Source organism: Lycorma delicatula, chromosome 6, assembly GCF_047948215.1.
Source record: "Lycorma delicatula isolate Av1 chromosome 6, ASM4794821v1, whole genome shotgun sequence".
Classification (NCBI taxonomy): Eukaryota; Metazoa; Arthropoda; class Insecta; order Hemiptera; family Fulgoridae; genus Lycorma; species Lycorma delicatula.
In genome coordinates this window covers 107,041,863-107,067,451 of record NC_134460.1, presented here as the reverse complement: position 1 = coordinate 107,067,451, position 25,589 = coordinate 107,041,863, and the positions used below count along the sequence as shown (strand labels likewise).

At 38.8% G+C, this 25,589-nt stretch overlaps 1 protein-coding gene across 6 annotated transcripts in view; it reads left to right on the top strand.

Annotated features, from left to right (window-relative positions):
- Lar (tyrosine-protein phosphatase Lar) overlaps positions 1 to 25,589 on the top strand; it is a 1,154,003-nt gene that overhangs the window by 663,817 nt on the left and 464,597 nt on the right. Inside the window, exon 1 of one of the 6 annotated variants that reach the window (XM_075368294.1) lies at positions 1,926 to 2,297. The exons of the other annotated variants lie outside the window; for them this stretch is intronic. The gene's annotated coding sequence lies outside the window, so the exon portion shown is untranslated. Of the gene's footprint in view, positions 1 to 1,925; positions 2,298 to 25,589 lie in introns of those variants that run through there. 6 annotated transcript variants of the gene reach the window in all.

The following is a 25,589-nucleotide window of genomic DNA, read 5'->3' as shown; positions in this document are numbered from 1 at the left end:
TTTTTTGTCGGAGTTTATAAAGGATCAAGTGTTTATGCCACCGTTACCGGTTGACCTACCCGACTTCAGACATAGGATTGAAGCAGTTGTCGCATTAATTACTCCAGACTTACTGATTAAAGTACGGGATGAACTCTCCTATTGGCTGAATGTATGCCGTGTGACAAATGCTGCTCACATTGAACACGTGAAGGAAAAACTGAGTTGCTCTTTCAATTCGTGTATAATTTATCAGCGTAAGTAAAACTTAATAAATATTACATCTTTAAAATCCCGAGATATATATATATATAAGCCTATGTATACATTTTTTGACTCACGCATATTCCCAAAACTATTAGATCATTATGATTGAAATTTGGATATGTTGTAGAATCTGAAGTTGTGGATGTGAAAATTTGACAGAGATTGGTTGAATCGTTCGTGAGTTACTCTCAATTTAAGAACTTTTTTTTTCTTTTGTTTTCTGGGCCAAAAACACTTTCGTGTTCTCATGATCGAATAAAGACAACATAACCTCAATTTGTGTTTTTTTTTTGGTCTCATGGTAGGATTCGCTGAGTAAAAATGTATTTTCTTAACGTTTTAAGGTATGAAGTTTACAAAAATATCATTCATGTGTAACATTTTTGTGGGTCGAAAACCACTAGATCAATTTTATTTGAATTTAGATATGCAGTATCAGAATTACTTTGTATTGGAGTAATTTTCATACGCGCTTATGCAGTGAGTCACAGTGGTGACCCAGACTTGATGTTTGTGTATAGGCCTACTCGTTATTTTTAATTATTTTATCAAATTATGGTTTTAATAATTTAATTTTCTTATAAACACAAAATATATTTTGATATTAAATAAAACAAATAAAAAACCTTTATACGTGTTATACCTATTTTAGTATTCTCATTTAATTTATATTTTGTACATTTCTTGCGCAAAAAATTATACAAAATAAAAAATTATCGAATTTTTATTACGTAATATACTAACCTATGTGGATTCATTGTTGTTATACCAGCAATGAAGATTAAAAAAAAATTGTTATAAAATTAAGCAATTTTATTGAACGTTATAGTTAAAATTTTTTGAACATTATTCTATTTAAATTTAATGATATTTTTCACTATTTTAAATAATTATAAAAAACAAGCTTAATTTGTAGCTGTTGTTTTGTTTTTATGTTGTATTAACTTTTCTAATCCTTAAATATTTGTGGCGATTGTAAAATTACGTGTTATCTGTGATAGGTATCGATATATTAATTTTATGTATTACGATTATGATTTAGGATTAAGAAACATTAATGATTGAAAATTGTGTGACTTAATGCATTGTGTAACCATATTCAAAGTAATCAATGCATTAATCCGTATTCCTGTAATCTGCGTAGATTGGTTGCTTAATAATTTTGAAATGAGTATTGAACTGAGATTTAGTTTTTTATGAACTTTGTATTTGATTTCATATTTTATATCAGTCCATTACCTTTGGATCTTTATAATATATACATTTTTAAAATCTTTTCTTTTTTTTTGTTTTGTGATTCTGTACTACCTGTTTTGTTTGGAGATTTTGTAATTTCTGTAATTTCGGTTCTAATTATACTTTTTGTAAAATTGTCTTTTCTCAGCTCGTAACACTTAGCAATTATATTTTATACCAAATATAATTTGATTACGATACATTTTTATATCAAGATGCTTTCTCTATCAATTAAATACGAAGTCTGTTAATAAAGTAATGAGACTAGTTTTTTTGCAGCCAAAGTGGCAACACTGTAAAGTTACTACAGATGATTTATATTGGGTATTAATACTTTTAATCTATTGTTGCCACGTGAGACGACTTTTTGTTGTGCGTTAAAAAAATGAGTGATACTAATTATGAGCAACGTCGTGCAATCAGTCGAGCACTGGACTCGAGCAAGGAAGCATCGCCATTAGTCGGCTCCGGTTAGTTTAGCTTTTTGGTGCGGTAACCCTGTGGTTTTAGCCTTTATTGTTTAGTTTTATAAAAATATGGAGTAGGACAAGTGTTTTGGTGTATGAATTGTTAAATTAGGTTAATAATTGGCGGAGATATAACGTTTTTAGTGTTAAATACGGTGGCCGCGTGGCGGCAAACAGTGAGTTACTTAGATTTAATTTTTAAATACTATATATCGGCGTTAAGTTCTTGTGGATTGTAGGTTTTGTTATTTGAAGTGCAAAAAACCAAACCCGGTCAAAAACGGTTCGTTAGTTATTTAATTATTAATTATTTTGTGTTATAAGTGGTGGACCACGTGGCGACATTTTGTAAGTACGTTCTATTTAAGTTAATTTTAGGGCCAGACGCGGAAAAAATATATATACTTTTTCGTTTTTAGTAGTAGTTTTTAGTTGCAAAGGAAAAAACAGTGTTTGTTAAGCGTAGAATTAGTAATTAGAGTTTTTAAGTGATTTTTTAAGTTAGGTTAAGCACGTGGCGAGAAGGCGGAAGCGTTGGTAGCAGGTCTGCCAACGTGTTTTTTATCGTAGAATTAAATTATCGTAAACTCTTTTTACGATAATTTTTATCGTCAATCGATTAATCGATTATTTTTTTATCTTGTGCATTAGAGTTTTATTGTCTTTGCTCGTCCAGCGTCGGGCGGGCAAAATTTAAATTGAATTTACGGACTTAGAATATTTTTTCGATTTCTTCAAAATTTTTTCTAAGTCCTCACAACAAGTTTATATAGGGAAACCTTGTTTTCCCTATATCTCAGGCTAGGGGACACCTAGCCCCAAACCCTTTTGGGTCTAGGCCGGACCCCCCCCCCTGACCCCCCCCACCCCCCCCCTCCCCCCCCTCAAGTTTCGCGGGGAGCATTTTTCTCACCCCCCCCCCGGACCAAAAATTTTTTTTTCTACCCCTCTCCCCCAAAAAGTTTGCCCCTCCTATATAGATCACTTTCCTTCCCCGCACTTTTTTTCTCCCTCCACCGGTTCGCCCGCTAGAGGCATTTTTTTCTTATTTTCCCATACTCTTCCATTCCTTTTTACTGACTCCTTCCCTACTTCACGTCGGCATGCCGAGGAAGAGGATACGGAGTGCAGGCAGCGACGACTCTGCGGAGGAGGGCCAAAGGGCGTCGCACCCAGATCTTTTGGATCTACGAAACGAGGTGAATAAGCTGCTGGCCTTGATTCGCGATAATAACAACACCAAGCGCGAGATCAAGGAGGCAGCTTGGATTCTCGACAAGCAGGTCGATGCCGTAATGGACAGGGTGGACGGCCTGCTTGTCAAAGAAACGAACGAGATGGCGACCCAGACGGAGCCGGAAGTGGGTGCCATGGACGTTGCTGAGGCCTCTGGAGAGGAGGTTGAGGCGCAACTGGAGACGGGAGTCGCACCGGAGCAGCTTCCGGGCCTTGTCTCCAGGAAATGGCCCGGGAGATGTTTCCGGTTCACCGAGGTAAAGGAGGGGTTTCCGGAGGAGGAAGCCGGTCAGCGAGTCGCCGTGGTGCTGGACTTGGGTGGCAACAAAAAGGGTGACTTTGCGCGAGGGGTATGCGACAGGGCGCCGCGCATATGCAGGATGCTCAATGACCGCAAAGTCACGCCTGGGAGTGTTCTTCGGGACTCGGTGGGGGCGGAAGTCTTGCTCGGGGAGGCGAATGGGACCCTGAGTGAGACGTTCGTCCTGGCAGTGGACCTGGAGTTGCCGATGGGAGAGATGGCTCGACACGTCGTCGAGGGCCTGCAGAAGATAGAGGGCGTCGCAGGTGGAGCGATTCCGGTGGCGATGGTCGCCGGGAAAGGGATGAGCTGTGTGCGGCGCCTGCAGGAGTACATGGCGAGGAGGGACGGCGTGCATCGGGTCATCTATGCAGCCAAGGAGGAACCAGGCCGCAGGAGGACGGCTACCATACCATCTAAACCGGCGACACCGACGAGGACAGTCGTCATCCAAAAGGAGGGACTGTCGTACGCTCAGCTGCTCCGAGAGGTTAAGGCGGGGACTGGTGACGAACTTGCGGGGGCGGTAGTCTCTGCGAAGAAGGGACGCGGAGAGGGCCTTGAAATTAAGATCACCGACACGGCGGGTGAAGCTAAGGCCCTCTCCGAGAGGATACAGGGACGCCTCCAAGGAGTGAGGATCACACCGGGGGGCCGAGGGGAACGGCCGATTCCGGTAGTAGTAAAGGGCCTGGACTGCGAGGTGACCAAGGAGGAGTTGCTGCAGGCGGTGAAGGTGGCGTTGCCGGACGAAGAGCACTGGGCAACGAAGGTGACTTCCTTGCGATCTGCGTACGGGCAGGCCCAAAACGCGACGGTGGTCCTCGCCAGGAGGGCAGCTGAGGTACTACTGGCCAGAGAGAGGTTGCGCATCGGGTGGCAGTCGTGCCGTGTGCTCAGATGGGAGGAGGATCCCAGATGTTATCGCTGCTGGGAGCAGGGGCACAGGGCGGCGACCTGCAAGGGGCCGGATAGATCTAAGGCCTGCTACAACTGCGGAGGGGCGGGCCACTACAAACGGGATTGCAAAGAGCAGCCGAACTGCAGCAAATGCAAGATGGCCGGCCACAGCTTTGGCGATAGGTGTTGTAAGGGTACGACCGGCCAGAAATGAGGCTGCTCTACATCAATGCAAACAGGAGCGGGCTGGTCCATGACCTCCTGTGGGAAGCTGCATCTCGAGACTGCGCCGACTTCGTGTTGGTGTCTGAACCGAATGAAAGAATGGTCAGGGACGGGGGCTGGCTGACTGACCGACGGGTGGACGTTGCATTGAGGGACCTCACAGGGAAATATGCAGTCTCCAACAGACATCCTGGGGACGGGTTCGTTAGGGCGAAAGTGGGGGAGATTTACATCTACTGCTGCTACATCTCCCCCAACTCCTCGTGGGAGAACTACGTGGAGTTCCTTAGCGGACTCGGCGACGATCTCCAAAGGGCTGGGGTTCCCGCCCTTGTTGTGGGGGACTTCAATGCAAAAAATGCTGAAGTAGGTGGTGAGATAACAGACGAGCGAGGAGAGGAGTTGGCGGCGCTGACCGCCTCGCTCGGGTTGGTCAGCCTCAACGACGGCACCCCTACCTTCTGGAGGGGTACTAGGGGTTCGGTCCTTGATCATGTCTACATCACGGACACGGCGGCTCGGAGAGTGGAGAGATGCGAGGTGTTGGAGGAAGAACTAGGCAGCGACCACAGGGGAATCTGGATTGAGCTGGGTGGCCCGCGACCGGCGGAGCGGCAGGCGACGTGGTTTGTCGGCGAAAGGCATCTACCGGGGCTCCGGAGGCGGCTTGCGGACCGCTTCGATGAAGCTTACCCGCAACATCCGGAGGAACTGGCAGTGGCGGTTCAGCAAGCCTGTGAAGAAGAACTGACGGCTGTAAGGAGCCCCAGGAGGAAAGTGTACTGGTGGACCGCGACGATTGGCGAGATCAGGGCTAACGTGCAGCGTCTGCGGCGTCGCCTCAACAGGAGTCGAGCACGGGAGAGAGACGACGTCGAGGAGCTGGCGCGCGACCTGAGAGCTGAGAGGAATCGTTTGAAGAGGGAGATCCGGAAGGAGAAGAGCGAGTCGTGGAAGGGACTCCTCGACCAACTACAAGATGATCCTTGGGGGCAAGCCTACAAGCTTGTCACCAAGCGGTTGGGGAGAAGACTGCCGGTCATCGCCGGGGACATGATCGGCGGTATAGTTGAATCGCTCTTCCCCAGTTTACCTGAGGTGGAGTGGCAAGTGGCACCGATGGACGACGCCAGACGGATCTCCCTTCCAGAACTTCAGGGAGCCGCTGCGAGGATTAACATCAAGAAGAGCCCGGGCCCAGACGGGGTGCCGGGGGCAGTGGCTCGGATGGTCGTGGAGGCGTTCCCATGGTTGGTGCTGGACTGTATGAACAGTGCCTTCGTGCGGGGCGTCTTCCCGGCCTGCTGGAGGGTCGCGCGACTGGTCTTGCTACCAAAGCCGGGCCGAGCCCAAGGCGATCCTGGAGCATTCCGACCGGTGTGCTTACTTAGCACACTAGGTAAAGTTTATGAACGGGTCGTCGAGGGCAGGCTGACGGCGGAAGTAGAGGCGGGGGGAGGCCTATCCCCTCGCCAATACGGATTTAGGAGAGGCAGATCCACGGTCCATGCAGTACGGGATGTGATGCAATTCGTCGACACTGCCGCGGCAGGCACTTGGAGAACCAGGATGATTCCGGCCCTGGTGTTGCTCGATGTCCGCAACGCCTTCAATAGCTTGCCCTGGGAGATCATTGGGCAGGCGTTGGAGGAGAGGGGAATCTCCGGTCAGCTCCAGCATATTTTGAAGGAGTACTTGAGCGACCGGAGAGTGTACGCTGATACTGATGCCGGACAGCGGATGTTCCACATGAGAGCGGGGGTCCCCCAGGGTTCTGTTTTGGGACCGCTCTTGTGGAACATCGCATACGATGGAGTGCTGCGGCAGCAGTATCCCGAGGGGGTGGAGGTCATCGGCTTCGCGGATGACCTGGCCCTGCTGATAAAGGGAGCGACGGAGCGGGAGATCGAGACGAAGGGGAACGAGGCGCTGAGACGAGTTCACCTTTGGATGGCTGCGCACGGGCTGTCGATAGCCCCAGAGAAGTCGGAGGCTGTCATCTTCACCGGGAGGCGGCCACTGCGAGACATTCGTCTGGCTATCGACGGCGCAGAAATCAGAAGGGTGCGAAAGGCGAAGTACCTCGGGGTCTGGGTGGACAGCAATCGTTCATTCGGGCCCCACGTCGAGGAGGCTGTTTTGAAGGGTGAGCGCCTCTTAGCGGCGATCTCCCGCCTCATGGCAAACACGGCAGGGCCGACGGAGAAGAAGAGGAAGGTCATCGCGACAACGGTGACTTCCGTACTGCTCTACGCGGCCCCAGCATGGAGCAGGGCTGTGGGCGTAGAGAAGTACCGTCGGAAGCTGGAGTCGATCCATAGGAGGCTGCTCCTGCGCACATGCTGTGCGTATCGAACAGTCTCCTACGACGCGATCTGTGTCGTCGCGGGATCCCCACCAATCGACTTACTGGTTGAGGAAAGATGTATGAGGTTTGGTGGGGTCTCAAAGGAAGAGGCGAGGGCACGGATCCTGGATCGGTGGCAGGAGAGATGGGCAGTGAGCCAGGCGGGCCAGTGGACCAGGCGCCTGATCCCGGACGTGAGAGCTTGGGTGGGGCGACGGCATGGAGAGGTGGACTATTTCCTCACCCAGCTGCTCACGGGCCACGGCGATTTCGGCAGTTACCTGCACAGGTTTAAACGCAGGAGATCAGCGACGTGCAGGTACTGCGACGAAGTGGACACGGTCGAGCACACTTGGTTCGACTGTGCCCGGTGGGACGTCGAGAGGAGAAGGGTAGCGGCGTTCTCACCCGACGATGTGGTCAGGCGGATGGTCGGGTCCTCACAGGGATGGCAGGAGTCGGCAGACCTGGCTCACACCATTCTGGACTCGAAGGCCAAAGAGGAACCCCCTCGGTTGCGTGCACGCCTATGAGAGGCGGCTTCTGGTGGATGACAGTCGGTGTCGAAATTAATATTGTGTAATTATATATTTTGTGTACTTCATTTATTGTGTTAATTGTTATTGTTTGTGGATGAATGTGATTGGTTTGTGTGGTTTGCTCCCCACGGGCGCCCTAGTGGATCACAGGGCGGCGTGAGGAGTATGCTTCGAATGAATGGATAAAAAAAAAAAAAAAAAAAAAAAAAAAAAAAAAAAAAAAATTTATATTTATAAAATGTGATATATAGAGTGAGTGATTTTTTAATTTTATGATGATTTTTGTTCTTTTTGAATATTTATGTACTAGTCATTCTGGTCAGGGAATGTAGTGGCTGGACCCTGAAGGTACCTTCGGGCTGGCGGATGAAAAGAATGTCAGCAAAATGACACATGGGAAAAAAAAAAAAAAAAAAAAAAAAAAAAAAAAAAAAAAAAAAAAAAAAAAAAAAAAGCCTTAAAAGATTTGAAGGCTGGGGATGAATCGTGGCGACGATTAGGGACCAGGGAGGTAGCCTTCTTGCCTAGGGTGTTCTGGCTCCACTGGCAAGTGTAGTGGGGTCGGGGCTCCCCGATGATGGCATCGAGGACCCTCAGGTATGAGAGGAACGCGGGGGGGTAGCGGTGCGCGGAAGGCGTGCCGACTACATGTAGGTTAGGGACGGGGAGGGTAGCCCCATCGAAGAGGGGGGAGTTAGCTGCCCAACGAGGTGGTTGGCTCACCCTGAAGAGGCTTTGGGGACCCCGGCGGGAGATCCTCCGTAAGGAGGCAGTTAGGGTGGGCAGAGACTGCTGCCACGGCACTGCAAGGCGACCATGCTATGTCTTAACAGGCGGAGGCTGGTTGCCTTGGGGTGCTTAACAAGTTAAAAAAAATAAAAAAAAAAAAAAAAAAAAAAAAAAAAAAAACGTCGTGCAATCAAGTTTTGCATTAAACTCGGTGAGAATGCTACTGAAACCTTTCCAGATTGAAAAGGCCGTATGGAGATGACGCTCTGTCATGAGCTCAAGTTTTTAGGTGGTTTAAAGCATTTTCAAGTGGCCGGGGATCAGTTGCGGACGATCCATACTCTGAAAGACCGTTAACGTCAAAACTGACGACAATGTTGAGCGAATCAGAGACTTTTGAAGTTTCTGTATGCAGGACAGACTGTAAATCAGTAAGTTTACCAAGAAATTCTTCAAAAACTGCGGTAAAGAGTTGCCCTGGTGAGACCACCCATCAAAGACAACTAGGTGCTGCATCATGTCACACTGCACTCTCAATTAAAGAGTTTTTGGCAAAGAAAAACATTCCTGTAGTTCCTCAACCACGTTATTCATCTGGCTTGAGTCCCTGCGACTTTTTCCTGAACCCGAATTTAAAAGAATACCTCAAAGGACACCATTTTGGAATGGTGGAAAACATTTAAAATAAAATATGGCCGATCATCTGGAGGATATTCTGGTTTCTGAGTTTCAACATTGCTATGAAGAGTGGGAAAACTATTTTAAGCGTTGCGTGGCTTCCCAAGGGAACTATTTCGAAGGTGAGTCCATGTATAATTGGACTGTGAATAAAACTTTTCTGAACGTTTCATTACTTTATTTACTGACCTCGTATATCATTACTTAGAACTCATTTGCAATCGGTTTTGTCTATTTCTCTCCATATTTTGGAATTAGCAACATTTGTTCATTAAGGTAACAACTATGGGTTGTTTTGAAATTAATTTTAATTCACTATCTAATTTTTTTAAATTTGTTTTAAGTTTTTTTTTGTGTACATATATATTTTTTCAATTATTAAGTTTCTAATTATTTTTTCATATAAATTACAGTTTTTTCTAAGGAAAAAGAATGCATATATATATAGTTCCATCAATCTGCAGTTACATATATATTAGTATAGTAAATTACATGAACATTAGAAACTTTTCCTATAAAATAAAGTTCGTTCATTTAGTAAAAAAAAAATTATTTTTTAATTTATTTATTCTTTTTATATCTTAGTCTCTTTTTCTAGTTGGATGATTATTTTTTTTAATGTACAAACATTATTTTTATTTCCATTAAATGGATTCTCGTTAACAGAAGTCATCAGTTATTTTAAATTTCAGAATAAGTCGGGAAAAGATTTACCTCGTTTTGTGAAAGATCATTACTTAAATAGGATGTAGATATTTTTTTAAATCAAAAATATTATTATATTTCGAATATTTTTTAATCGTTTTAAATTATTTAGAAAATAATCGCGTTACTATTAAAAAGAAACATTAATTTAGAGTGGACGGTTCCTATTCATGATTTATAAAGCAAGCTGAAGTTTCAGTGGGTTTGTACGTGTATGTGGGAGTTGTGTACATATTTGATTTGTTAGTTTGCAATGTTAGTGTGTTTGGGGTTTGTTTAGTGTTAATTTATACGGTTGTGTGTATGTGATCTTAAGAGTCTGTAATGTCGAAAGTTGTGAATCGTGAAGTACTCCCCGTACAGCGAGCGTTTAGGTCGAACGGCGAGAGAGTTATATATAGATACGACCTGTTATGTTTAGTTGATGCGGTGTAATCACCCGTTGAACGCTGGAAAATCAACTTGGTCTAATTAAAGTTTCTTGTCGCTGAAGTGGCCTCGTGCACGTGCAGTGTGGGACTTGCCAAATTTGATTAAGGCAACCCTCTATTATTCAAACACCACACCCCTTCTTCTCACCCTATTAAGAACCAATGGAAAGAATTTCTTCGCCTTCTATTTTTACTCTTTTTTCTTTTTCTTTTTTTTATTTTCCCCCGTTATATTACTCCCGCATTTTTCTTTCTTGATAACCTTTCTCTACTAAGAACTTGTTGAATTTCATCGCGCATTTTATTTATGAGTCGAAAGAGCATTACTGTTCTACTTTATCACATATAATTCCAAATTATTTCTTAACCATTATGTTTGCTTTAACTTCTGTTCCTTAATCCACAAGTTTCTGTAATTCAAGGGAAAATAACTAAATAAAAATATTTAAGTGTTCTTGAAAATAATTTTTTTCCTGTATTATTCATTATAGATTGAAATGCACTAAATACTATATTGTACAGACTGTATTTAAACTTTATTTATTATCAGCCAATTGTAGTTTATTATAATAATTTCTTTATATAAGAATTCATTCTTATAGAATTTTATTATTTAATAATTCTACATTCGTTTCAACGCCTTAACTTCCAAATGTCACAGTGAACTTCCGATGTCAGACACATCACCACGTAAATACATGAAGTGCATAATTACTCGCATATTTTTCTTATACAGTAGAAGTAAAATACATTTATATAATATTTTAATTATAGTAATAATTTTTTTCTATTGTTTATACTAGAATAGATTGCTTATTTTTTCTTATCTGTTTTAAATAAAAATAATCATTAAAAAAAAATTTCCCTCTCTATCAAGACAGGCAGAACTATCCCTGTGATATAGTGTTTTCGTTATTTAAGGGTTAATTTGCTTCCCTTGCCATTTAATTTTTAAATTAATTTTTCGTCTTTTTGCATGGTTCTCTAATCAATGGTTTATTACGATTGATTCCCTTAACCGATCCAGGCAATTACTTCTTTCTTTTTCCTGTTTAACTTCCGGGAATTACCGTACAGGTATTACTTCAGAGGATGAATGAGGATGATATGTTTGAGTGTAAATGAAGTGTAGTCTTGTACAGTCTTAGTTCGACCGATCCTGAGATTTTGGTTAATTGAAACCCAACCACCAAAGAACACCGGTATCCACGATCTAATATTCAAATCCGTAGGCAAGTACAATCCGCTGAATACATCCGTTGAGTAGTACAATTATTCATTCGAAATTTAATGATTATGTATCGATAAAATAATTTTTCGATCGTTTATCTGTAGAAATAACATTTAAAACGACCGAGTAGAGTTGAATTAAACAAATTGATTAACGGTATTGATTTAACGGGACTCGATTAAAAGAATTCTCATCGTTTTACTTAAAATAATTTAAAATCGGTAAGCTAAAAATTCCGTGAAATTATGCTCCATCATTCTCTAAAAGAATTTTTTACTCTTATCGGTTGTTCATTGTAAGCCCATGATATACTTTTTTATATTTATTAGCATATGAATTTAAATAATATGGCGGCTGTGAAAGCTTATCAAGAACCTAAAACTTTCAATTTAGTCATAATTGAATACTTAACCAATAATGCGTTGTAGAATACATCGAATTATTAATACTTTAAAATGAAATGTTATCCCTCCGGTGTTCTTTGTTTTTAAAAATACATGAAATGTAGATAAATCTTTTATAAAAAAAATTATTTATATTAATACTGTTGTTATTTTTACGTGCTGATAGTTAAAATAAACAGTGGCGGTAACTCAACATTTTGATGACATTTAAAAATATAAATAATGAAAGGCTTTTTTTAATTTTTTTATTTCTTTTGTTGCCAATAATAGAATCAATCAAACTGTGATTAAATTTTCAAATTGTTATTACTTCCTCTGTTGTTACTTTTTTATTTTACTAGTATTATTACAGTTTGTCAGTTGGTTATTATTACACCTTATGTATGTTTTATAAATAAATTTTTACTTAGTTATTTTCATTCTTTTGTTGTATACTTTAAATACTTTATTATCAGAAAAGAAATTCATTACCATGTTTTCGTTGAAAGTGTTTTACAAACATTTCAAATTATTTTATTTTGTAGGGTTTAACAGAATGTTGTTTTTATAATTATTTCTTTCAGGGTCTGTGCCAATAGTTATACTACTACTTATAGTGATATTTTAATCATGAATTTTTTTAATTGTAATATTTGAACCAGATGCTTTTTATCGATAAAATTCAATAAATTTGAATATATATTTTTTATTAAATTAATGTTTAGGCCCTTTTGAATACTATCAGCTCTCAGTTAGGATAATTCCGTGGAGGAGAATACAGAACGAAAATAAAATAACAGGCTCCCTTCGGATTAATTCAGGATGCACTTCTTTTTTTTAAATCATCTCTCAGTCGACTAGTTTGATTATTTTTTTATTCAGGGCTAATTTCAACATATTTACTACTTTCGACATAACGTAATTATTCCTTCCTTTATTGAGAGCTGTGATGCAAGAAGGAAAGTATGGTAATCTGTCAAAAAAAAATGAGGTATGGGTTTTTTTGTATTTCGCGACGTTTCATGACCTAGGAGCCACAAAACATTGGGGGATAATATTCGCACCTACGTACGTATGAACTTGTTTGAAGCAAGTGAGTCCATAGTTTTAACGCTGCATTTAATATTCATTGAATTTGGTTCTTAGATATCGTTTATGTAGTAGAAACTATCTAAATAGCTCACTTTTATTCCATTTATGAAACATTGTTGACGGAAAACAATCTAAAATCATGACATTTTATTTTAATCAGTCTGAAAATACATTAAAATTATGTTGTCTCAGTTTTTCCCGGTGAAACACTATAATTCTTAGCTTATTCAAGTTTGTACTGATGTTTTTTTTCGTTTTGATCTAAATCGACATTAGTCCACAGTTTTCGAATTGTAGTATATTTCGGAAGGTAAATTTATCAATTAACTGTATTAGAGTATTTTTTTAACTTTTTAGAGTACCCAAAACTGTAGTTATTTTTTGTAGCAACTTCAGTTTTACCTCTGCTAAATCCTACTGACTTGTTTGCCTACCTTAGAATCTAAACTTGGATTCACGCACCAACGGATTATACTGTGATCATACTGACGTCATCCTTATTAATATGGATGCAATTACATGGTAATACGATTAATTACTTCACCTAATGATTAATTTATGCGTAAGTTATACGCTATCACGCACACATTTACAAATACATTACCACTTAAGCCTTGTCCTCTCTGAACTATTATTACTATTATTATTAACTTCAGTGCTGTATATTACCGTAATTCAAGTTTTATCAACTTGTAATATAAACCTTTTATTACATAATATAACCGTAGATGAAAATTTTCACGGTTTTCTTTAATTAAAAAAAAAAGAACCTAAATTTATATCCTATTTACCTTTTCCTTTTTGAAAACGAAATACATTTTTGCGTTTTTCTGCAAATAAGAAAGTGGTCTCTTTTTTATTACTATAATATCGGTTTTTTATTGCATTTTTTAGAATTACTAAAATGTGGGACTGATTTTTGTATTGTGCTAATACTAAACTATTATTAATGGGCTGAAATGTAATTCTATCGGCTACTAATGTATTATATTTATCATTAAATATTTGATATAAAAATTTTTTACAACCTTGTTAAAACACTAACAATTCCTTCTATATTCTACTTCCTCAAATATCTGATTCGTTTGTTTTAAACTCTTTCTTCCAACTTTTTTTACCCATGTTCTTCCTTTCTTAGGTTCGATAATGTATGCAGTATAATGTAACCAACCTTTCTTTTTCCTTCATAAGATTTGTCACAAACTTTCCCTTTCCAATTCTTGTTAAAAACCTATGTTTCGTTCTTGTCTGTCTAATTGTATTATTCTAATTTGACGTTATCCATTCTGAAGCCTCTATTGTTTATTTTTATAGGTTACTTATGGCTCATATTTTGTTAATGTAACCAGTTTTATTACTTAGAATTTTAGATCTTGTGGCAAATAATACTTAAAAGGTATCTCTTAAATATAGTCTCTTATTAAGAGAAATCATTAAGATAATACATTCTTTGTTACGGTCGTATTTTATTTCTTTTTTTTCTCGTTAACTTTCAAATTAAATTTCTTCCTTTTAAATATGTATACTATCGATTACTTTTTCTAGCTCTTTCTTTCATTTAGCCAACATAATATTTTCAGCAAACCTTAATAATCTTTCTTTTCCATTTTTCTGTTACTTTGCTATTCAATTTTCGTTTTAGCATTAAAATCGTTTCTTCCATTTACAAATTAAAAAAAAAGAATGGGGACGAACTGCATTCTTACCTGACAATTTTCTATATTACTTGCCTTTTCTTTTCCTTATTTTTTTCTATTACTTTGGCTACTGGAAACTGTTAAATTCAGTAATTTTCGTTCGTTAGTATTTTTTTTAAATTCAAATAACGAGATTATTTTTTTCTGAAAAGATCGCACTTTATACGTTAATTACAAAGTGCCTAAAATGAGTTTTTGTTTTTAAAATTTTTGAGAAACAACGATTACTCTGCATTGAATTTTAACGAAACGTAGTGTATAACAGTCTTTTCTTATAAAATGTTACTAATAAAATTTATAAGATATATTTCTTTTGACGTACTGCAATTCTTTGATTATATAAAATCATTCAATTTTTTTATAATTTCACAAATTTAGATTTATTATTTTGTGTTTAAGTACTTATATAAATAAAGAGGTATATTGAACGGTTATTAAAATAAATCTAAAACAAGAAAACATTCAAAAACCTTTTACTAAAATGTTTACCGGACTAGGTAGCCATTTGCATTATTAAAGAATTATCATTTGACAAAAAAGACAGTATAGGATGGCGCAAAAGAAGCAAACTCTTTTTAAACATTTCAATAAAGAAAATTTTAAAAAATTTTAAATTTAAGTCGATAAATCATTATGAACTATAATTTATGGAATTTTTTTTTAAGCTATTAGTGGAACAACACTACGTCGTGCAAATGAGATCCCCATTTTCTGCCTCACAAAGTTATGCTCTTTCTGGTGAGTTTTTCATCACATCGGTTAAAATATTCCGAGGTAGGACTTCAATTTCAGCTTCGTTGTTGTATGGTCTATGGCTTATTAGCATAAACCTTCTCTTTTAGATATCCCCAGAGAAAATAATGTGGAGCTCTTCCAGCGAACGAGGAGGCCAGTTGATTACAGAGTTACTTGAACTTATCCGTTAATGTAATAAACATAGAAAAATCAGAAAATTTTTTTTGAAGGTGATTTTGAAACTGAAAAAAATAAAAACATTTTACCGATTTTTGAATTTTTATAAACTTTGTTTGGTTTATTAAAACATATAATGATAATTTTACAATAAAACTTCATCATAAATTATCCCTTTCCCAAAAAAAAATCGTATCTAAGTTTTTCATGTATCATTATTTTTCCACTACATTAGAATAAATAACCAATACCTATAAAACATTACAATTTTGTTGTCAGCTTTTTTTCTTACGATTTTTCCCTTAGTAAAATATTAATTTGTAAGTGTGTTATTGAAATTAAACTAATTTGTAATTATTAACGCAAAATGGAACTTCACAACATCCACTGTTTTTCTTTGATAATTTTTCCAATACTGTTTTATTATTTAGTATTTGGAAATAATTAAATATTATGTGTATAGACAAATTTAATTACTGCTACCGGCTTTCCAACCCTGTCGTAGCTGCAATGTAAGTGTAAAACGTATCGGTAAACATGTAGTCTGGAACAGATTGAGGTCGACTACTCCTTTCTTTCTTTTTCCTGTTTCGCCTCCGGTAATTACCTTTCAGATAATATTTCAGAGGATGATATGTATGAGTGTAAATGAAATGCAGTCTTGTGCAATCTCAGTTCGACTATTCCTGAGATGTGTGGTTAATTAAAACCCAACCCCCAAAGAACACCGGTATCCACGATCTAGTATTCAAATTCGTATAAAAATAAATGACTTTGCTAGGACTTAACGTGGAACTCTCGATTTTCAAAACAGCTGATTTGAGAAGACGCGTTCACCATTAGATCAGCCCGGTAGGTTCGATATAGCGGACCTGAGTAACGGATTCCTACCAATTAAGAAGAAAGTAGTAAAATATATAATAATGAGAGGAATCCAGAAAGGTGTTAAAACAAACCCTTTTAGTAAAAGTAGGTCAGTTTAAAAATCGTCTTTTGTAATACTGCCCGCTGGCACACCTAAACAGATGTTCATCCGTGAGAAGAGTTACCGGAGCAAGGTTTAAAATTTCATGGGAAAATGTGATGGCGGTCCATCGTTCTCACGCACAACTGGGTTGTGGTCCGGCAGGTAAAGAAGATAGGAGAATAAATACTCCGGGGAAGACCAGTTGAGATCAGTTCTGCGAAACGAGTCTAGGCGAGACGTTATGATGTCAGTCAGCGAGAGTATTCTGCGAGGAGATCAGTGAAGGAGCGAATTTCTAGGCGTACACGTTCGGCGCGATTAAAATGACTTCACAAGTAATTCGAGTGTGGACAGCGCACTAAAACAAATAATGGTTTGGTGAATTACTCTAAGACTGTAATTGAAAGAGATAATGTACTAAATTTCATTCATAAATATTTAGGGTAGTTTTATTTGTGAACAGCAAAAGCCTTCAAAGAACTTTATACTTGTATTATCTATTGTACTACTGTTGTTTATACAAGAATAGTGGTTAAAAGTGTTAAGACTAGCGGTCATGCTAATATCTTTTATCAATGGGACTGAATTCTGCTTTTCATATTTATCTACATGTTTATAAATCTTGACGATTACTTTAAATTTGTTTGTGAAAATCATCTTTTATTATTATTATTATTACTATTTTTTTTTTCTGAATTTTTATGGGCATCGACTGCTAAGGTCATTAGCCGTCGTCACAATCTTTAAAAGAAACTACTATCACCATCTGGATCGTCATATGTAAGGGTGTAAAGGGCCCTTACATTTTATTTAAAAGCACAAACTACACAAAACATTTAAGACATAAAGACAAGGACAATCACAAAACACTTATGGGGTGTAAAGGGCCCCAATATTAAAATTTGAGATAGGTTCCCAAAAGACCATTAAATTAAAATTAAAACTTATCCTACCATATCTTTCATTCTTTCTTCTACGAGTCTCATTTATAGTTTGTTTAAGCACCCTCGGGGCGACCAGAACCGCCGTTGAGCAGTATATCAGTCACGCCAGGGTGCCGTGGCAGTTGAATCCTTCTTATAAACAGGCTATAGGCATGCACAGCGTACACCCACAGCCTCGCGCCCTCAATCCACCCTTGAGGGTCCCCCATGCCATCATCGGACACACCCCGACTCACTGCTCTTGAATGCAGGTGAGCCAAAATGGCCTAGGCAAGAGGGCTACCTCCCGTCACATACGTGTCACGTTTCGAGACTCCCTTATGTATATATGCATACATTTAAAATTAAAATTAAACTTATGAATATCATTTTTTCTTTATATATATATATGTATATATATATATATATATATATATATATAAGCTACCGCTTAGAGTTTCTTTTGTCACAGCTTTAAACTTTCATTTTTATAGACTTTCAAGAAGTCCACTGGCGTGTAAAAATGCAACTATATTTTCTTCATTTCCATTATCCAGATCAGCAGTAATATTATTTCTAAAACGGAACCGCTTTCTGAGGTCCTCATATATGGTACACTCTTCTATAAGATGCTTGATTGTCAGTGTTTTATTACAAACACCGCACATTGGTCTCACTTCGCCGGTTAACAAATATAAATTTGTTAATCGCGTATGACCGATTCTAAGTCTCCTCCATTCAGCATTCCACTTGTTTTTTACTGTGTTTGTTAGACGGTTTTTAACATCTGCCACTCTTACAGGAAATGCATCCAAATCATCGCAGACTGTTGCCTTTCTAGCAGCTTCGTCTGCGATTTCATTACCTGTAATACCAGCCTGCCCCGGAGTTCATACAAATACGCATCGCTGTCCTCGTTGTTTTAGTACGTATAAAATGGACAGGATGTTTGCAATTAGATCATCCTTAATGTTCTTGTTCCGAATTGCGACGAGTGCACTTAATGAATCGGAACATATAAGCACTCTCTCTTCGCAATAGTGTTCAGTGTAGCGAAGAGCTTGCTGAATTGCAGTGAGTTCTGCCGTGTAGACACTGGCCACATCTGGCAGTCTCCAAAAGTGGGCTTCTTCATTTACATATATCGAGCATCCAACACCATGTTCGGTTTTAGAACCGTCAGTATAAATTCTAATATGTTCTTCGTAACTACTGACGGTTGCCAAACATTCCTGCTGGATGATCACTGCTGGTTTCTTTTTTATTTCTCCTTGAGAGAGATCCAAACTTGTATTAACCGCTGGCAAGAGCCATGGCGGTATTTCTCTAGTAGAAATTGCCAATGTATCTGGAATGGCAATTTCATATTTATTTTTTAATTCGTGGTACCTAATTCCGGCTGGTCTGGAATAGGTAGCACGACGTTCGTATAATGCAGCCATGGGATGATTCGTAAACAATTTATTATTTATATGAGCAGGGAAAGCCCATATATTTGCTGCATATCTTAACAAGAGAATCTCTCTTCTATAATGTAGTGGCATTATTCCGGCTGCAGACATCAGACTAGCCGCCGGACTTGTGCGGAAAGCACCTGTTGCGTATCTTATTCCGCTATTATGAACTACGTCTAACTTTCTTAAGTGCGACTTTCTAGCGGATGAATATACGATACATCCGTAGTCTAGTTTAGATTGAACCAATGCTTTATATAGTCTCAATAATGTCTCTTTTTCTGAACCCCAATTTAAGTTCGATAAACATTTTATAATGTTTAGGGCTCTTTTGCATCTATCACTCAAGTCCTGTATATGTAATCCCCATGTAAGGGATTTATCCAATACTAGTCCTAAATACTTTACGCTGTCTTTATATTGTATTGGATTATCATCAATTGTCAGAGCAGGACTTTGATGAGGAATTATCTTCCTACAAAAGTGTACACAGCACGTTTTTTCTGGTGAAAATTTGAATCCATTATTCCTTGCAACTTTTTTTTAGAGCATTGATCGCTCGTTGCAATTTGTACCTCACCATAGCAGTCTTGTTGCTGGCATATACGATTGCCAGATCATCAACATAGACGCTTTTGCTGATTTCTACTGGAATGGCTAATATCAATTTATTAATGGCAATGGTAAACAAGGTACCGCTCAACGGCGAACCTTGCGGTATGCCATTTTCCAAGATTCTTTCACATGAATATTCATTGATGACGCGTACTTGGAAGGTACGGTCATTCATGTAGTTGCTGAGCAGTATAGGCAGATTGCCACGAATGCCCCATTCATGTATCTGGAGCATTATACCATGACGCCAGGTCATATCAAAAGCCTTCTGAAGATCAAAGAAGACTCCGACACAATGTTTCCTTTTAATAAAGCTGTTATATATAATGTCCTCTAAGCTGATCATTTGATCAGTGGTAGAATGGTATTGCCGAAAACCTGCTTGATACGGTGATATCACATTTTCTTTTTCCAAAACCCAGACGAGTCGATTAGTAATCATTTTTTCCAATATTTTCCCCATAGCACACGTCAGAGAAATAGGACGGTAGCTATTGGGGTCTGTTAAATTTTTATTTTTCTTTGGTACTGGAACAACATGAGCTTTTTTCCACTGCTGCGGGTACGTTCCATCCCGCCATATTTTATTATAAAGTTCTAATAATCTACGCTTTGCAGTGGTATTCAGCTGCCTGATCATATTATAGTGTATTTCATCCGGACCAGCAGCTGTGTTACCTGATTTTTCCAACGCTTTCGCGAATTCTTCCATTTTAAATGGTACATTATATGAGTAATTATACTCAGTTCTAAAATTTAGAAGACGTTCGAGTTCTTCTTTTTTGGTTCGAAAACCTTCCTCGTAGTTGGCTGTTTTGCTGGCCTTTTCGAAGTGATTGGATAACAGCACTGCAATTTCATATGGAGTATCTTTTATTTCATCTTCATCTTGAAGGCTAGTTATGGGAGCAAAATCATTACGCCCACAAATCGCCTTCACTTTCCTCCAAACATCTGATGCAGAAGTAGTTTTGTCGATGGATGACACGTATTGCTGCCAGGATCGTTTTTTCGAATCTATCATAAGACGTTTTGCATACGCCCTGTATTTCTTAAAGGCAACAAGATTTTCTATACTAGGACGCTTCTTAAAGGCGTTATACGCCCTTTTCTTTCTATTTATAGCTTCACTTATTTCATCGTTCCACCATGGAACGGGTTTCTTTGTAAGTTTCCCAGATGTTTTGGGAATATATCTCGATGCCGACTGAATTATTGCATTTGTTATGGCGTCGACATCGTCTCCGATAACTCCAGTTGTTTCCGGGAGTATCGTTCTAGCTGTGAAGCTCGTCCAGTCTGCCTTATCAAATAACCATGTTTTAGAGACGGGATATGTTTTTCTTGTAACATCAGTTACAATTTGCACCGGGAAATGATCGCTTCCATGCAGATCGTCTATGACATGGAAGCTGTACCTCGGTGCTATCGATCCGCTTATAAGTGCAAGATCTATACAGGACGTCGATCCATCTCTGGCATTGAAAAAGGTTCCTGATCCGTCGTTTAAAATAATAAGTTCTGAATTCATCAGGAACCCTTCCAGTTCTCTTCCACGGGGATCTACTCGATCTGATCCCCAAAGAGAATTATGAGCATTAAAGTCACCCACCAATAAAACAGGTGGGGGAAGCTCGGAAATTAGTCTTGCTATGTCATCCTTATTCCAATCAAAATACGGCAAGTATATGCTGCAGACAGTGACCTGGAGCGGACGCTTCATTCTAACGGCGACCGCTTGTAGGTTTGTGTTTAGAACAACCGCTTCGGTGGTAGCTCTAGTCGATGTTAATATAGCTACTCCACCTCTAACTCTTACATTTGGCGGTTGATCTCGCCGAAATATATCGAAACCTTTTAATTTAAAATTTTCATTTCGGCGGAAATGCGTTTCTTGCAGACATATACAAATCGGGTCTACATCATGCACCAAGCGTTGGAGCTCATGGATGTTTGAAAAACATCCATTGATGTTCCATTGTACAATCGACTCGCTAATTTTTAATTAAATTATGACCTTGGTTTTCCTTTCGGCCATCCTTTTTTTCTCTTCTTCTCCATATTGCGAACGGCATCATGTTTGCGGAGAACATCGTCGCCGGTGTAGCTTCCGGTCTCCGAATCGGAGACCACCGAAGCCGCCGACGACGACGGGCATGGATCGGCGCCGGTTTCAGGCGCCGATTGAGAGGTGGCAACCTGGCCGCTCCCCGAGACGGGGGGCGCACCGGTCACCGCCCGTGGAAGGGGGGACACTCGTCCCCCCTGTGAAATTTTTTGTGGCCTCTGAGGCTTAGTGGCCACTTCAGTTACAGGAGGCTTGGGAGCCTCCATAACAGACTCTGTAGCTGTCACTTTCTTATCTTCAACTAAAATCTCGCTAAGACGGACTTGGATATCAGGTTTAGTGTCCGTTTTCTTCTGTGCTGGAGCGACTTTTTGTTTTGCAGATATGTCTTCAGGAGGCTGTACAATTATTCTTGGCTTAACAGATTCTTTAGTGCTGAGAGGCTTCATTTTGTTTTCGATTATCCTCTCAATTAAGCCAGCCAAGGTAGGTGCGAGTTTGTTGATGATTACACTCTCATCAACAGCAACTGGAGCAGGAGCAGGAACAGCAGCCGCAGCCTGAGCATATGTTGTTGTTGCTCTAGGTCTGCGGGTGTTTACGATCTTTTTTGCTTCAAAGTATCTGACTTTTTGCAGGGTTTTTACTTCCTGCACAGCCACTTCGTCTTTGTAAACAGGACAGTTCCTGGATCTACAGGAATGCTGTCCTCTACAGTTTATACAGGTAGGAGGCTCCTTACACGGCTCTCCTTCATGAACTGCATCACCGCACAAGCATATTTTCGGCCTCTCACACCTAACAGCGGTGTGTCCAAAGAGTTGGCATTTAAAACATCGCATTGGCTGTGGGACAAATGCCCGCACATCCAACCGATGTATGTCCGCTCTTATCTTCTCCGGTAAAGTAGGCCGGTTAAATGTAAGAACATGGGATGCAGAAGGAAGGACTTCGCCATTCCTTCTCATGTTCAACCTCCGACATTCTAATACTCCTTGCGGCGCTAATTCTTCTACAATTTCCTGCTCCGTACAGTTAAGAAGATCCCGACAGACCACAACACCCCTTGAGGTGTTGAGCGTGCCGTGGGGATCAACACGTACAGCTAGCTCTCCAATTTTCTTTAGTCCTAGAATCTTCTGAGACTGTATATCATTAACAGTCTCTACATGAAGTCCTGTGAAAGTTTTTCTTATTTCTTTAACAGGGCCTCCAGCACATTTGTTTATTTCCCGAGCGATGAGGAAAGGACTCACCTTCGAGAAATTACCTTCTTCCTTCGTGATAACCAAATACTTAGGTTTTGGGATGCTGCTCTTAAAAAAAGCTTTCTGCAAGCTTTTTCTAGCCTCAATCTCAATCCTCTTAATCTCCGTACTCTTTCGGTTTTTCGCCTCAGGCGAAACAGCCGGTTCTAAACGAGGGTGTTTGCGTGAATCCTCTGCCACGTTTAATTGTTCAGTTTCCATGAACAAATAATCCCTTCTGTAGTAAGGCTAGCCGCCGGGGTACACCCCCACTCCAGGGCTACCAACCCTGGAGGTCCGTTCCGGTACTCCGGTGGAACCGGCATATGTCCTGGCAGAGAGCGGATGCGCAGTCTCTGCACTGACTCCAGGCCCCTACACACCGAAGCTTTCAGGGCTCCCATGCTCCGAACGATGGGCACCTTAACTACATGCTTGCCATCGCGGGGGGCATGTGGACGACGAAAGGTCTCCGTTACACCTGCAAATAACTTTGACCGTGGCCGCCACATCGCCAGCTCTAAAGGCGGTATTAATCCATTTCCGTAATCGTTAATAATGTCGTATCTGCAGGTGGCCGTAAAGTCCAGTCCTGTAATTCGGCCTATAGATGTAAATCGACCGAAAAAAGCATATCCGAGAAACAACACTCGGAACCCCGTTAGCCAGCTATATGTAATGTACTTGAGTACAGCTGTTGCCGCCCTGGACGTGGAACGTAGATGTTGTGTTCCGGACGTGGAGAATATCTACCTCAGGGCATTACTATTATTGTTGTTGAGGTTCTGATTACTACGATCGTTATTTGTTTATTTATTATTCCCATTAATCTAATTATTATTGTGAGTTATATATTATTTTCGCTTATTATTATTCTTAATATTGTCATTATTATTAAATTGTCTTTTTTACTTATGTCCTTTAATTGATAATTGTAATTATATAAACATTTTCAATTTACAGTCTCTCAATATCCTGATCGAGCCGAAAACAGGCAACAATATATATATATATATATATATATATATAGATACTAGATTGAAAATTACAAGATTAATCTGACCTACGTAAATATTAAAATGTCATATGAGACGTTATGACATTCACTGCTAGCATTTGTTATCGATACACTAAAATTATCGATATACTCATCAAACGGATTGTAATATTTTAATTTAATGGATTGCACTTTTACAACATTTTAGTCTCGTCGAAGGGGAGTCTGACCGCACGCACACGTTAGTTAACTCCCGTGAAACACTCGTAAACGACTTTGATGGTAGCTTGTTGTTTATGAACCATGACAAATGAGACACAATATAAAACGCGCTCATGTAGATTAACGTATGCAGTTGTGATTATACGTGGACGTATATACTTTATACGATCGCCGGCTATAATGAAGCCCTTTTATATACACATATTTTGTTTTCCCATTAACTGTTATTATTGTTAAATAATTGTTATGCAGTTTTCCTCATACAAAAGCAATTTAAATTATTATTATTATTATTTTTGTGCTTTGTTAGATTTTATGCTTGTTTATTTTAGTGTAACTTAATTTTATGGCAATTTTGTTTTAGTATCGATATCATATTGGTTTTAGTTTATTTACATTGATATAATTTATTTCCGTCATGCCATATAGAATAGTCTGAATGAAATTCAGATTTTTGCAGCAAGCCGCTTTGTTGTTTTTAGTCTGTACTATTACTTAACATACATTAAATTATCAGTCGATTGATTAATTTATAAATTTATTAAATTATCTGAATTAATTAAAATGTTATTAAACTCAAAAAAGATTAGCCGTAGGATGTTGAAATTTTGGATTTAGAACTGTTGTAACATCTAGTAGTGCACCTCCCATTATGATGGCAATTTACTTGACCAAAAGTGTCCAAAAAAGCCCAAAATCCAAAAAAATTGGATTGGAATTTTCTTAACTGCACTAATAAGCCCGCATTGAGAGCTCTTCAACGATGTATAATTTATTAGTGGTACTTATTTTCATTGGTTCCAGATTAATAGCCAAATAAAATTTTAATTAATGAAATATTTGAATCTTACAAGAGGAAGGCACATCGGTTCAAATCCGACGTCATCTCTTTTTTTAACATTTTTTTAAAAATTTAAATATATTGATTTATTAATAATTATTAACCTCTGATTAAAAAAAAAATTACAATAAATAATAATTCAATAATAACAATAAAAAAAAGAAAACATCTGTTATTAGAGAAATAAAATTTTATGTGCTTTTCATTTAAAAAAAAAACAATGTGTATATGTAATTTAATTTAAATGTTAAGCAGTACTTAACAGAGGTCTCAGAGGCTAAAAAATGGACTTTTAACTCTGTCCAAAATTGGATAATTTTTTTGTTTGTAATAATTTCACACTTAAAAATATTTGCCCTGATTACAAGATCTTTTATATCCAATAATTTGAATTGTTTCATGATTTTTTCAAAATTGTATTTTAATCACTAGTACTGTTCTTACCCTCCACACATTCTTTCATTACAAAATTATTTTACTTTGTTTAATTTATTTAGCGTAAACATCTTTGTTTTTTTTTTGTTTCTGAAAACTATTTTTACTTTGAATTCTGTTAATCCGAATTTTTTTCGAAAGTTTTCTGTAATAGCATACTTCGAGTACCTTTGTTCTTTATGTTTCTATTTGCGTATAACTTTGTTTTGTTTTTAACCTTAGGAATAACATAGCTTACTTGTATTACTTTCATTTAAAATAGATAATAAAATCGTAATGAGAAAACACTCAAAAATTGTTTAGAAAAAAGCTAAATCATTATTAGCAGATGCAGGATTAAAAAATAATTAATCTATTAAGTGTAACGATTAATTACCATTTAAGATAATCCAAGTCGAAAATTAAAAGATTTTGACCAAACTACTTAAACTACTTGCCTTATTCCACTTCCCTTACAAAAGGGAA